The sequence below is a fragment of the Anneissia japonica genome, unplaced genomic scaffold (assembly GCF_011630105.1).
Source record: "Anneissia japonica isolate Jap-2015-1 unplaced genomic scaffold, ASM1163010v1 scaffold5280_len750649_cov202, whole genome shotgun sequence".
Classification (NCBI taxonomy): Eukaryota; Metazoa; Echinodermata; class Crinoidea; order Comatulida; family Comatulidae; genus Anneissia; species Anneissia japonica.
Window position 1 is genome coordinate 521,409 of NW_022703058.1, and position 15,565 is coordinate 536,973.

Genomic DNA, 15,565 nt, shown 5'->3' on the forward strand with positions numbered 1-15,565 from the left:
CCATTTAAATTCTGCAAAATAGCAAAAATTGAATAAATAAATCAATCGATGTTCAGGAGTCAATGTGTTTTAAAGAATGTTTTATATCTTGTTTATTTGCGAATAATTATTTATTTTAGGGAATACGTACAGAGCACCTTAATTGTTTATTAAAGTGTTAGTTTGTAATATACCTCATTAATTATTGACTTTGTTATTAGTTTAATTTGTTTAAGTGAATTTATAATGTATTTTTTTTAAATATCTCTAATCTAAATTTATTTATGCTATATCTCTAATCTACATTTATTTATGTTATAACACAGTAAGTTAAAATATAACTTTAAAATCTAGTAGTAACATTTTGTTAAACTCTAATAGCTACTGTCAAATGAGTTACAAAAACTTTTTTAGCAGGAATTTCCATAAATAATAAAGTAAGTTAAGATATAACTATCTATATAAATATCTGGTAAAATTGTATTTAAAAATTCATGCTTAAAGGTTTCTAAAACTCATGGCAGTAACAACCCCTTAAGAAATTTGAAAAACATAAATTATTGATTTATAATAAAAATACATTTTATTAAAAAAAAAATGATACATTGATTAATTAAATTATTTATTTTAAAGAAACCCCAATTAAAATTACTGAATTTTATAATTTAAAAGTTGCAAATGAAAATAAAATCTTAGTTTAATCTATCAACTATTTTATTAATTTTTATATAATTCATGTGAAAAGTAATATAAGGCAACTTATCCTTTTTAAAAACTAAATTATTTTACTTTTTAAAAATGCATGATTTTAAATGTTGATATATTTATTCAATTTTTGCCATCTTTCATCATAGTTGGAAAACTTTTTTTTAAAAATCATTTTTTTTACTAAATTTCAGCATTGGGGCAATTTTTACCCAGCTGTCATTTGAGGCCATTTTTACTGGAGCCTTTTTTTCAGGGGCCATTTTGACCGTGCGCCCTCATACAACCACAGGACAAAAAACGTCTGTCATAATTTAATTACTGTATAATAAACATGCTTTAATTTATTGCATATTTAAGTAAGATATTACCTTACAGTAAAAATCTGAATGACAAAAAATCCCCTGTCAATTAATTAAAAAAATACCTTTCCTGTATAATTCGCAGGGTGGATCCAGAGATGTCCGAAAAAGGGATGGGGTTGGGGGGGGGGAATGTGGGGCCGAAAGTGGGGCCGATCGAGACAACACCAGTCTAGGAGGTTCGGGGGCTTTCTAGAGGCCCGAAAATAACATCTGAGGCGTTTTGGGCGATCAATTATTTCTTTTTTCTTCGTTTTTTTTTTTTTTTTACTTTTACGACCCGGCCCCCCTCTAAATCCGCCCCTGTTTTCGTTTGCATTGACCCGTAAATTGTCTGGTAGTCAATGTAAGGATTTTTTATTTACGTTTTTGCTGATTTACGGGCATTTAATGTCTATATTATAAATCATTAAAACCTATTTTATTTTTTTTTTCAGTATGTTTCTCATTTTAACCTCTGTGAGCTTCAAGATTTTCATTTACATTTTGAAGGATTTTCAGATTTTTTGTTTTCTTCTTCTTTTTTTTGGCAGGCAATATATCTATCTTTAAGGTAATTAATTATGCTTGATATTCTGAGTGGAAGAATAGTGCATATCGTTACTACTTATCTTATTATCATCGGCAGGCCTCATGATTTATGGATATAGGATCTGAAATATTTGGGTTTAACAACCAGACCTTTCTTCTTCATGTTTATATTATGACATCAGTATTTCCTATCCAGATAATAAAACTGTAATGCCTGAGCCTGCGACTTTTCACCCGATAGTATGTTTTAGGAAGTATTTTTCTCTATAATAGCTTAGATAAAGGTCCACCTTAGGTTTATCATAGCCTACATTCAAATAAAACATTTACAAACGCTTCGTCATGGACATGGACATATTTTCTAATAGCACAGTATAGGGTCTGTGATAATAGTATATGAAAAACGACTATAGTTACATATTAATAATACAGTGTCGGAAAATACCACAGAATTAAATTCTTGAATATAAACTCATAAAAGGATCAAGTAAAATTATATTATTAACTTCCAACCAGAAACAGATGAAATATTATTTTGCGGCTCATTTTTTCTTTAAACGTCCTTAAATATAATGCGAAAGAATACAGCTATTAAAATACTACTGTATTTACTAAATCCTTTCCGAGCCACTGGGGCTCATAGGGCTGGAGCTTATCCCCAGTTTCTGTATTTAACTTTCCGTTTATGAGGACACACTTTTACGTTGAAATTTTAATTGTAAGTTAATAACTTACATAGATATACAAACCAAAGCAACTCAAATATGGAATTGAATTTTTCATTTTGTTTAGCTCATGGCTAAGAGTTCTTCCCCACCCACCCTTGAGCTCACCATAATACACATTAACTCTGGCCAGAGTTTCTGTATGTGTCCCCTTGAACTGGACTCTCCTGCCTGTCGCCAAATTTCAACAGCCAAAACTCTACACAACTGTTGGCGGACAGGGCCGGGTTAAAGGGCTGTGCGGCCTGCGGCTGTAATTACAAGTGGGCCTACTCTGTGGCTGAAACATAAAACCAGATTTTTTTGTGATTGTTCCTGGGGTTCGGGGGATTTTTCCCCGTTGGGGGGCCTGTGGGCCTGGGACTGCCCCCCCACCCCAAAGCCCCTTTGTTAATCTGCCTTGTTGGTGGATCTTGGGTCATGGGTTCAAATGCACTAAAATATTTATTTAATCTTGTAAGTGACATGTCACTCGTTGTTGGATGAGGATGGTGGACGGTGAGGTTTGCCTGGAGGTCGGGATTTCAATTCCTCGCCGTACATTTCGGTTGTGTTGTGCCCATTTAGCAAGGCATTTTTTACCTGCATTGCTTCTTTCCATCCAAGAGTCTCCGTATCTTGGATCGCTCGCCTGCCTCCTGTACACGCAACTTAAGTTTGCGGACCCAATGACCTGGAAAAAGCGCTGCGTATCTGTAAAAAGGGCATATAAATAAACAAATATAGAAATGTAGGCAAGTTTAGAATAGCTTGCGTACGTTGGTTCAATGTCAAGAATCGTCATTACGACAGTTGAGATCATGCGACAATGTTTATTTTGCATTGATTTATATTTCTGGTTTTGCGTGACAATTTTTAAGCGGAAGTTGCCTCTTTTTGCTCTGGAATCCATTTTATTATCTTTAAAAACGGTGGCGTGTGTACAGCTCAACGGCGTCGTATAGATTTCGTTACGAGAAGAAAATACCATTCCAAACAATACCAAGTAGGCCTAATTATACCTGTAGTATTGGTCACAATTAACTTCAACTTTAAAGTAAAAAACTAATGGCAAGTTTACTTTTTTTCGAAGTGAAATCACTTGGTCTGGGAAAATAGTAATCCCTTTTCGTCGCAGATCATATGCCTTCATAAGTGGAATAAGACTAGCATGACTATATCTTAAAAAAACATGAAACTTAGCGGTAGCCGATCCTGGAGTTGGCGAAAGGGCGCCGCTTGCCCACACCCCGACAGCAGCCAAAAAAAATATCCAACCAATTATAAATCATTAGATAAGAGGTTAAATTCCAGCTTGCTTGGGTAGTCATAGACTTCCGGACCCCAAGTAGGCAAGGGAACCACGAGTGGCGTAACGCCTATGGACTTTCTAGGGGGCGGGGGAAACCCAGTTCCAGTAGCCGAACTGACATTTAAATACTCCGAAATAATGAAGTACCGGTAGCTACTAGAATTCAAATGAAATTAAAGCAATAAAACAATCTACGGTATTGTTTGGTATTCCACTGCGAAGGAGCCCCTTGTAATGCATGGGGCCCCAAAACTTTCTAGCCCCCGAGCCCCGTGACTCGTCGTTACGCCACTGGGAACGCCCACAACCCACCTTCCTGCCATCTCTCATAATTGTTTTCAAGACGTATGAAACATGGTTGCTAGTAACACCGTCATGCTTACGTTTTCTTATTGTAATTTCCCTTTATAATATGTCGATATCCAATGATTTACGACTGTAGGACTATAAACAAGAACTCGGACGATTTACGTGGGGTTATGTAGTATTGTTGTTTTTTATTGCATTTTGGGTCGATATGTATTCTACCTATATCTAGTCTAGTGCGAATTCAAGATTGATGTCCAATAAATATCGTATCATTTTATTTCAAGACGTTTTCTTGCCAAATACACTTTTTTTTGTAAGAACCAATGAAAGTTTGCCCAGGCTCTGTGTTCTTATTTTTTGCCGATTTCAAGCTCAAAATGTTCTTATTTTGTTCTTATCTTTACACACTTTTTAAACATCGAAAATTATTATTTTACAGCAGTATATTACTGTACAAAGAGGGTATTGTAATATAGTGTAGTAATATATCATCACATCTACCGCACATAAGCTACAGATACACTTTATTGGTTTTTTCTAATTAAAAAAAAACAAAAAAAAAGATAAACCTCAGTTGATATTTTGCCTCAGCCCCAATTTGTTATTATTTTGTTCTACATATTTAAGCAATTTTAACCTCAGTGTTCTTATAAAATGTGTTCATATAATAAATAAACAGTGTAATAACTCAATAGTTTTTGGAGTTATATTATGACTTTTCTATTTGTTTTGCAATATTAAATGTTGATTAACTCGTCATGGCTCAAATTGCCTGGAAACATAAGATAATTTATTGTTAGCTGCTCTCGAGATGGTAAGATTTTCTATAATCGTTTGTATTTAAATTAGACACTTCTAAACCGAATGGAAACGCCATAGGTTTTAGAAAATGATTTTATGGTAAATGTGTAGAGCCGGTAAAAATAATTATTTATCATTCGATTAATTAACTCTTGTCTTAAAGTTGAGCCTATGCCTATGTGGATTATAACTGACAGAATTAAAAAGAATTTTAATCGATGTTGTGCGTTCTAGGCCTATGCTGCTAAGTGATTGAATACAGTATAGCTCTTTTTCAAACTGTTCTATTTTCAAAGTTCCAACTTAAAAACAGATCGAAAAAATCGTTTTCCCTGATTTACATAATTTTACTGCAAAAGGTGTAAAGGTTTGTGGAAATACTGTATAGCTTATTTAACTGTCCATTAATTTGACGGGATTTTTTTTTTCTCATTCAAATTGTAAATTTAGTTAATAATTACATAAATATACAAATTAGGCAATTCGAATATGGAATAAACTTTTTCATTTTTTGTTTAGCTCATGACAGGCAACTCACATTAAAATATTTTATATGTTGTACAACTGATTTTTCTAAGACACAACAAGGTTGTGACGAACATCTTATGGGAACGGTTAGTGAGATATAGATTTTTTAATCTTTAAACATTGGGGGTGAAGGTGAATAACAAGTGAGTTGTAGGCCTACAACATATCAACAATGTTTTTTCTTTTCCCCCGAAGACTGGCTTTAAACCTAGGGTAAGGCAAACCACGGACCCTTGACTATTTCTGTTGAATTTATGAACTAATTTCTTGACTGTACTCTCAAGAAGATCGCATTTTCTAAGCACCTGCTTCAGCTGGTTAAAATGCATTGTATGTCATCAGCACAAATCTGCAGCTCTTTAATCCACTGCATACAATTGGTCCATAGCATCGCTGTATACATTCCCTAATTCAAGAGGTTAAAAGAAGGTAGCACAGTGTTTATCATACAGTTGGGAGAGTCTAAAAGTCTTCTGAATAGTAATTGTCTAACGATTAGAATAGCTATAGTTTCCCCTGCAAACGTGAGTATGTATTTAAATATATTCTGCAAATAATTATATGCAAAGTCGTATTTTGTAGTGGCCAGGTTTGTGCAGGCGGTACATTTTGTCTTTGCCTTTATTTTCAACACCTAAATTAGAACACCCCTATAATGAGAATGCAACATGCCATTCAGTTGTGTTTAGCCATTTTGATAAGTATTCAACCAGTCACTCAAGTTACTTTGCAACAAAGAGGTGCTGCTTAGTGTGCATACGCTGGTGTGTGGTGTAGGATAATCAAGTATGATTCAAGTAAGTAAAGTTGCTCCGAGGTCAACTGTTATGTTCTTGTTAACTTTTGAGTATGTTTTCAACGGTACTTTTCACAGTAAAGTTGCTTTGTGGTTATCAATTGTGTTACTGTTATGTCGAAAATTGCCTATTTTTATCTTTTATTGATACTGTACTTAAACTACAACGTTTACTGTATTCAAGTGTCAAATTGTAATGTTGATAAGGAATTTGTGGACTTGGTCTAATCGTTCTTACCCGATTACTGCTTTACACTTTGTTACTTGGGGTTACTGGCTAGTGATGGTAAGTATACTAAATTATATATCGATTGTTGTTAGTTATCGTAGCTAGGCTAAATAAACCTCAAACTCAAACTTGTATGTGACGTCAAATTTGAAGCGCTTCGAATATAAACTGTGTCCGCCCGTAGTAGGTATTCATAGCCGTTTAAGCTTTCATGCTACATAATTTAATTGATAGACGTTTAAAACGGCTATCTAATCTGTCAATTTGAAAAATAACGATTTCGAATTACGTTATTGCCTTTTCTGCATGCATCAAGATTCAAGTACCGTCTATCAAACTATCAAAGCGTGTCTTAATGTTTTCGCGCCAAAAAAACTAAACGTTACCTTTGTTCGGTGACGGGCGTCGCATCTCGTGTTACTCGTTATCATGTTCAAACACATTATATTATTTTGAATAACTTAATTATTCCATAAACAACTGAGAAGTATGGGGTCATTGAATGTACCTTGTCTTTGTTTTATATTCGCATGGATAATTATAATGATGCAAGAGATTATAATTATGTACACCCTTTTCTACATGTTGCCCTACCAAACGTGGCGTCTTTAGTGAAATTCCAACAATACTTCATTGTTAAGCAAATTAATCAGGGGGTGTTAAATCTTGTGGTTTCGCGTTCCATTGCCGAGTTAATTGATATCCGGGGCAACGCGTTTTCTGCAGTGGTCGTGCTGTTGAAGTTCATTCATTAGACCACACATGTGTCTAAAAATAAAATGCTGTAATGCGGCACGGGTAACTCCTTATTTGTGAAAATAAAGATGCAGAAGGCTATTAATTAATGAAAGTTATAGTGTACGACTGTGTACGATCGAAGTCGAACAACAATGGTAATCTAATTTTAGCTAAGATGTCAAAAGTTATCGGATGTCCGGTTCCCGTTTTTGATCTAAAACAAATCACCGGCTCGTCGGATTGATAGTTTGTAAGCCTACGTCTGTCTGGAGTATTGCCGATCAAGTTCTCAATCTGCTTGTCAAGAATTTCCTTCTTCCTTAATATTGCTATTACATACACAACTCTTCTCTCTGACGTCACAATGCTTTCATCTTAACTGATTTATTCGCAACGATTCAACGAGACTTTCTTTACTGAGCTTCTTGGAATGGGTCGACTTGCAGGTCTGAATGAGCGCAATGCTGGCATTTTCGGTAGTATTGCACTCGTCCCGGCCTGCAGGTTGCCGCCGAACCACACCGTCTTCATCTACTTTTAATCATCATTCATTAAGGTGTTCTTAACCAGATACTGTATGATACGTTTTAATAACCAACCACCCAAATTTGTATGGAGCAAACATTAAACTTTATATTTAGGACTAGTTCTATTATTTTTTTAGCCTCGGATGTGTTAACAAAGCGAGCCTATCGAAGCAGTTTTACAGTTGTGCTTGACGGCTCCGGAATTATGAGGTCACTTGATATGTGAATGCGAAATGAAATAATGGAATATACTTCTATTCATTTCATCATATGGGCCTAGTTCTGTAACCTGTAATTGGTTCCACATGGTTGTCCCTGTTGTGTTAAGGCGTCGCACTGGCATCCACAGTGGCTAAACTGGTCAAATAAAAGGCGCTATATCAATAATTTAACATAATAAATTCAAAGGAAGGTTTATAACATGATAAAACTAAAGCTTTTTCTCACAATTTGTGTATGCCCCAAGGTGTTTTGTTTAAATGACCTTGCAAGGAGTGTACTCAGCGCGGCCTAATACTCCATGGCCTAATAAACTAGGAAAATGCCATCGCCTTGTAATTAATCTTGTATATTGATAGCGCATGCGTATCTATAAATACGCACAGTTTGAGCGGGAAAAAACATCTGTTGAGTTAAAGCTAACGTGGCAGAAATGATTTATATAATTATCGTAGTGCATTTGAAGTATCTACTATCCAGTATGGATCTTAAATGACTTTGGCTTGCAATACCAGCAAAACCTACTGTACATTGGTCGGTGTTTATAATTTTGCGCCAGCACCCACATTGGCCAAGAGAATGAATATTCAGATTCGTTCAATTCAACTAATTTTCATGAGATAGATATTCGAATCCCGACACGATTACTCCATAGACGGTTTGTTCAAAGAGCAATACATTTGCTGTAGAATAGAATAAAAACATAGTACTGTACCAAATTATTTATTTTTTTGACAAACGGCGTCTGCCAGAGCCGGTCACTATATTTTGTGTTTAGTATTAATAGTTAATTTAATCCAGTCAAAACATAAAATATATTTAAACTTTAACTTAACAATAAACACTACTGACTGGACGCTAACTACTGCATAGTGGATACAATACGGTACTATTCAATTTATCCGTCAGATGCCACGACAGAATACACCTTGTGACTCTTGTTCAAGGACGTATGCATTTTATTTGGGCTATTCCAATATCTTAAGAGGTAATTTCCATCCAAACTCATTCGACAAAAAATCGCTCAGCGGGGGTCCGTTGCCATAACAAAGTAAAGCTAGCTCACTGAGATTGATTAGTAAATTTCTTGTTTTTCGCTGTTATGATATTGTTCGGGGTAATTGTGGGAAGGTGCTCTCTGACAGACTACAGAGAACACAAAATACGGCGGCACGAGCTATTCTTTGAGCTAAAATCAGAACAAATAATTATACTGTACTTTCTTTTCATCACCAGCAACTCAACTGATCATTCCTGCGGGACAAAAGATTAACACAAGTTGTCTATGTACGAAAATTCAAACTTATTTTAACATATTTTATTTTATTTTTTTTATTTATTGAAAAACTTCATGTAACCATCTGACTAGGGCCAGCTCTTCGGAACATTTTGTCACTTCCCAATTGTCGACCGAATCTGGGACTATAGGAGGAGGATCGGAGGAGGTTTGCCTACAGGAGCAGCAGATCTTATAATTATAGGCCTATTTCTAATGATTATCCATATTAATATATTTTATTTTTCTACATTAATGTCTATTGAAATTATATTTTAATAAATGTATTCATGTTTGTTGATTCACTAGTGTAATGCCCTGCCATGCAGCCTGTATTTATGTACTGTTATCTTGTAGAAATTTTCAATTTGCTTGCTTCTCTGTCGTGCATGCACGCACTTTGTGAAAGCCGTCTATTATCGCCCTTAGCTTCTTTTGTTGACGCGCATAGATAGACGCAACTCTACACTAAACACCCGTTCGCTCAACATTAGTCATCATAGCACTGCAGTATGCGATTTTCTTTCGTCACCCAAACTACAATTCATATGCGAGGACTCTTGAGGAATTCCGTTTTATGTCATCAAAAAAAAAAAAAAAAGATGAGTTTAATAGGTCATGACATGTACTATGCTGTGGTTTTCAGAAGTCTAGTATTGCACTTGTCCCGGCCTACTGAACTCAACTATGTACGTCTTTAAACCATTCATGTGCTTCTTCACGAAACCATCAAGTCTTTTAGCAATTCCGGTCTTCAGCAGCAATGTTTCTATATTCTAGCTATGCTTGCAAAAATTCTTTGGCGATGCAGTGATAGTTGTGACGTACAGGTCGGGATGCATGTAATGTTTGTGATGATTCTAGTAATATTGCACCCCTCCCGGCCTTCATGTCACAGAGCACACTCATCACAACACCACCACCCTTCGTTTCGTCTGGTGCTAATTCTTATGGTACGTACTACAGTAATTAGTTACATGCTTATATCTAGTTTATATTGCATGCGGTCTCTAAACATTTTGTCGGTTGTATATATTGTAGTAATTATCAAGTAGGCTGCAGTTGCGAAATCGATTGAAACCACTTGTCAATTAACATCCTAAAAGAATGCCTCGCTGGGGATTCTTATGTTAAACCACAAACCATGAATTCCGCCGTCGTACTTCGACAGAGCAATAAGTTGGTTTAGTTTCGAACTTTATTGAGCCCATCTTTACAAAAGGCTCAGACAATCATGACACTTTTTTAGTATCTTGTTGCGTGCTTGCTATTTCTCTTAAAAACCGTATGATATATCATAGACTTAGTTTTCTTAATTTCAAGACTTGTTTTCAATAAGAACTACAGTAAGTGAAAGTTCTTTTATGCTTATTTATTTATTACCATTCGATTAGCGCGGTTGCTTAATGTTTACTTCTAATTGCAAAATCTAAATAAAGTATAAGCGAAACACTATTTCTTGCTAATTTTACATGGCACGTCGAAATCGGACTGTATGGGACCCAATTTCAGTTGATTACATCGTAGCAAGTGGTCGACTTTTAACAGATGTGGTTACTGATATCACATTTTTACTATCAAGTCAAGTCTATACATATGCCTACGAAGATTTGCTTATATTATACAGTACAGTATATACATTATATTGATTGTACTGTGTATTGTTTGTATTTAATATCTGAACTCATTACAGGTTTTCCTTATGAAAATATAATCTGAATCGAGGATCACCAGTATAGTCGAAGTACAGGTACAGTATTGTATATATAGCTTTCAACCGAAATCAAGATGAATTTAAAGTATTTTTGTAAATCTATAAATGATATAAAACTTGTATTATTTCTACAATAGTAGACGGAACTGCAAATTCACTTACTGGATGAACTGAAAGCATTGGATTTGCCATCCACTGAAAAGTACTGCACCTCAACTAAGAAAATGGAATCGCCTCTGCTCTGTTTTAAAAGCAGAACTCAATGCCGAGTACCGATAGTCTCAAATAACTGTTAATGGTATTGTCGTCAAAACAATAGTGACGTTAAGGAAGTATGCAATGATCTCTCCTTCCATTCATCACATACTGTCCAGTTTTCTCTGATCCGGAAGCATTTCCACAATACAGTGCAGACGAATAATCGAAGATGGCCAATCGACGTGCGATATAAATATTAAACATGTAACTGCCATTCTCAAGATTTAAATTATAATGTGTTGCAACAAAAAAATATCGTGTAGTAGGCCTACGGTTAAGATCAACCACTTATATATTCCATATACAATTGAAATACAATTAAAACATACATTTTCAATTTCCATCTTTATAAATCAAGTCCATGTTATTAAATACCGTAATCTACTCATGTTCCATAAAATTTATCTGTATTAACCATTTTTCAACACAGTACCATCCTTTTAGATACTAAACTACGCTTATAATACTGTTCTCTCATCTACTATTAAACCAGTCGTAAACCTTATTTTGTCCCTGCACTTCTCTTATAATTAAAAAGTCACGAGTTACATTTTGTTTGTTATATTGATGGGCATAATATCCTTTCTGGCTTAAGAATAACGTAAAATAGTATCGTAGTGTGCACCGTTTCTTTTACCTGAACACGTTGGTTAATTGGTTTAATGTGTATATTGAACTAGTCTTTGGTCAATTACAATGTTTACTATCTGTAGTCTTTTAATCAATCAACGTTACGGACACTCTACTATTAAAATCGGTTTTATTCATTTTATTGTAAAACGTTCATGTTTGCCACAATATACTGTCCAACCTATTGGCTGCAAAAAATTCACTGAAGATAGGTGCACGTCAACTACTGTACCAAAACGTTTTAGTTATTCCAATCATGAATCCCCCTTTCCAATTGAATAAGTTTTTGCAGATTCAAATACTATATGAATGTTCTTGATTAATGCAACTCAGCCATTTTATTTTGAGTTAAATTTGGTGGGGAAAATACTTTCTAGTTCTAATTTCAATTGATACCCTTCAATGTTGTATTTTATTTCACTGTTGAAGATATACTCGCATGCATATGTGGGCTGAAAAGACATTTTGAAAGATTACAAGTTAAGAAAAATACAAAGATCCTCGGAGAAATCCTAATAGACGATTAGTGAACCACACTTCCTTAGCGTCGATTAATAATATTAACGGTGCTGGAACCAATTAAACCATGGTGTCAAGTTTAATAAAGGATAAGGATAATCGAATTTTGAAAGCAACGCATGTTAAATCTCATCAGACTTCAGATACAAATTACGAATTTCACAAAATAATTATTCTCGTCATTGGTGCATCAACATGTTAAACCTATTTTAGCTTCATTATTGTACAGTGTTTTAACTTTTATTCCAATATAAATTAACTAGACTGGAAGTTTTCGTCAAAACACTTGTGCCTTTTTTAGCTCCACTGTCTAGTTATTCAGTCAAGATTTGTATAAAAACATTAAATAAAACACCAAGGCACTGAACGTCAATAGTCTGTAGGCCTAGAGAACATAGGTAAATATCCCGGGGAGATTCTTGGTAGACCTATACTTAATATAATAAAACTTAATATTGCTTGCGGGTCTATTCCACGGGCCATTGCTATTCATTTCCATACAGATGCTTGAGGATGTTTTTATCACGTTTTCTTGGGAAACTGCAGCATCGTCTTGAAAACCTCAAATATGACACTCTCGTTCAATGTTGGTTGTCACTTTGGTATTTGTATAGTAATGCGTGCAATATGTACTGGAACTCAGAAACTGCCGGTTTCATTTGTCACGATTCATCGAAATGTATCCACGTATCGGGGAGATGAATTGGTTTGCAGAAACTGGGTTAGTAATTTCGAGAATTGGTGTAAAGTAGATAATTTTCTTGAACTAAATTCCTCTAAAATTGAAATTAGTACATGGTTTTGGAACTCGACAAAATCGTTCTAACATTGAATCTGATCCGATGTTTCAAGACATCTATAATAAATCTGTACTTTAAAAAAATTAGGCGTTTTCCCAGCTTTATAGATAATGAAAACATATATATTTTTATATTTCTTATATTTTACTAACTTTTGTATAATGATTGTTATTAAGCATCGAATTTTACTTGTAAGTTTTTTACAAAGTTACAATAAAATGGTATTCCATCAAGGATTTTGATCGATTTACCACCTGTTGGTAGTGTAGTTAAGCTTGCAGGTTCGCTTTATGGTGGTAGAATGCGCAGGTTTAGTCTCATTGGTCCAGGCTGTAAAAAGACCCGTATGTCTGAAATACCAGCACCACCACCGATTCCGAAGCTTGACGAATCCTCAGGATTTTTTAATGCATCCTCGGGAGTGATAACCGGAAATGCGTTCACTCCACCTTGGGGTAGTAATTTTAGAGATCCCTTTTTATTACAGAAAAAAAGATATTTAGTAATTGTGTTTGGCAATACAATGGGAAATTACAATCCATGGAAGTACTGTAGTACGCCTACAGTTCTATGCCCAATCACGGTTTCCGAACATCTGTAAAGATTCTTAGAAGCATGAACTGGCGTGATCTGAGTGTTATTACCATGCCAACAACCCAAATCCCTTGATGTAAATAGTGACGCACTTTCTACTCGTAAATCTGGTTTCGGTAATATGACCTCGTTCATAAATGTTGTTGGCTGCTAGCGCCAACTTCCAAGCACTTTTCCGATGCTGGGCAGCGCTGGTTTATATGCGGTAAACGAAATCAATATTCAATTGTTGGGATTTTTATGTACTGTATAGAGTAGAGTTTGTGCACAGTATCGTACCATGATCGTACTGGACTTCGTTATTAGGAAGACCACCAAATTACCGCCATCATGATTCTCATCACTATTAAATTGCAGTACAGTACTAATTATAAGGTCAACGAGGTACAGAACAATATGGCCAACGAGAATGAACAGTATGGTTGATTTAAGTAGTGGTCAACAAAAACCGCTTTGGTTGTCGTTGAAGTGTTGTATCATCTCAGTTATTCAATTTATTTATATTACAAGTGTTTAGTTCGGATCAGGGGCGGATCCAGAGATGTCAAAAAGAGAGGGGGCCCGATCGTGGTAATACCACCCTAGGGGGTCCGGGGCATGCCCGCGAAATTGTAGTTTTAGACGCTCGAAAATAACTTCAGGCGTTTTGGGCGATCATTTTTTTTCTTTCTTTCTTCCACCTTCTAAAAGGGAGGGGACCGACCCGCTCCCCCCCCCCCTAAATCCGGCCCTGGAGATTGGTACAGTACATACAGTATATATACACGCACATACATACAACCAGTTATGGAAAGTAGTCTATCCAGCAAAAAAGTACTTTGTTGTTCTGTATTGCAGTTGGAACAACCATTATAAAAATTGTGATGCCCAGTTTGTCGAATGTAATTTAACAGCAACATAAGAATTAACAAGAGCATAAAATAAGAAGATACAAAAATATCCCAACTTAAATAGCATGCACAAAATAATTAAATATTTATCTAAAACCTGAGACAACTATACACGTGTGTAGTTGTCTCGGCTAAAACACAGTAATAGGCCTACATTTAAAGCGCATACTGAATTAGGCTTAAAACATACTATTAAATAACTATAAATTTAAATGGTTGTTTTACTAAACACATAATGATATGGACATACTGTATATATTTATCTATCAAAGCAATTTTATTGCACCAAATTTATTTTACAAATTCTACAATTGCCATTGTGATTGGCTTTTGAAGCGATGTTTATATTATTTTTTGTTGATGGATTTATTATCTATACTTTTCGTGCTCTTGTGCTCGTTTATATTTAACTAGGAGATGGTCAACGAACTTTTACACTTCATTTTTGATTTAAATTTTGATATCTCTCATGAAAGACTGGGCACTATAACATGAATTTCACAGTGAAAGATGTTGTATACGGAGTTCTTAAAATATTTGACTAGTATAGTAACCAAATTCAGGAATTTTGTATTAAAAACTGCAAGTTAATGAAAACATATTCGTAAATAGAATTAAATACGTTTCATTTTGATCCCTTTAAATGAGCACTAAACTGTGGTCCGAATTGTTTTTATAACCCTGAAAAAAGTAGCAAGAATCTGAGTGACCATGGAAGAATGTTGCCTAGTAACAGACAGGGCAACAAAGGTCGAAAAAATCAGATGACATGTTTTATTTATTTATTTGGCGACACTCGCAAACTGTGGTGTGGTCTTGAAGTGTACACAAGAATATGACCGAAAACGATCTATATACAGTAAAAGCTTTAAAGCGCGATATAACAAATACTGTAAAATGCTGACAATTGAAGTTAATAATGTGGTGTGGCATAGTGTTGGCACTGAAAACACTGTTTATGTATAGTGCAGGATATGTATTAAATTGTGTGTGCTTCATCAGCTCTTACAGTATTAAAAATACTAGAATATAATAATATTTAGGTTTTGCTTCTGCATAGCACTGTAAACACAATACATAAATACTACCAGTGCTCCAAACATCAGGGACGTATAAAAAATCACCCCCCCCCCCACACTGAATA

At 35.0% G+C, this 15,565-nt stretch overlaps 1 long non-coding RNA gene across 1 annotated transcript; it reads left to right on the forward strand.

Annotated features, from left to right (window-relative positions):
- The first annotated feature begins 5,818 nt into the window (after positions 1-5,818).
- Positions 5,819-13,112, forward strand: LOC117104280. Its single transcript, XR_004444724.1, has 5 exons — positions 5,819-6,028; positions 6,212-6,313; positions 8,977-9,969; positions 10,710-10,766; positions 10,868-13,112. It is a non-coding gene; the product is annotated as an uncharacterized LOC117104280 (long non-coding RNA).
- The last annotated feature ends 2,453 nt before the right edge of the window (positions 13,113-15,565 follow it).